Raw genomic sequence first — 495 nt, forward strand, 5'->3', positions numbered from 1 at the left:
ATATATATATATATATATATATATATATATATATACATATATATATTTATATACACGTATATGCATATATATGAACATACACAGTCACATGTATATATCATACACACAGCATATATACAAATATTTATGATTATTGATGCAAAATAAAATTTGTGTGTGTGTATATACACATGACACATACACCTTTACGTATGTACATTCAAAATTTCAGTATGTGTGGGTGTTCTGATGTATATACATATACATAGATATATACATATACATATACGTACATACATAGATACATACATGCATACATACATATATACATTCATGCATACATACATATATATATGTATGTGTGTGTATGTTTATATATAAATATATGTATATATATATACATACATATACGTACATATATACATCCATACATATACGTACATATATATATATATGCGCATACATACATACATATATATATATATATATATATATATATATATATATATATATATA

Source organism: Octopus bimaculoides, chromosome 1 (genome assembly GCF_001194135.2).
Source record: "Octopus bimaculoides isolate UCB-OBI-ISO-001 chromosome 1, ASM119413v2, whole genome shotgun sequence".
NCBI classification, from domain to species: domain Eukaryota; kingdom Metazoa; phylum Mollusca; class Cephalopoda; order Octopoda; family Octopodidae; genus Octopus; species Octopus bimaculoides.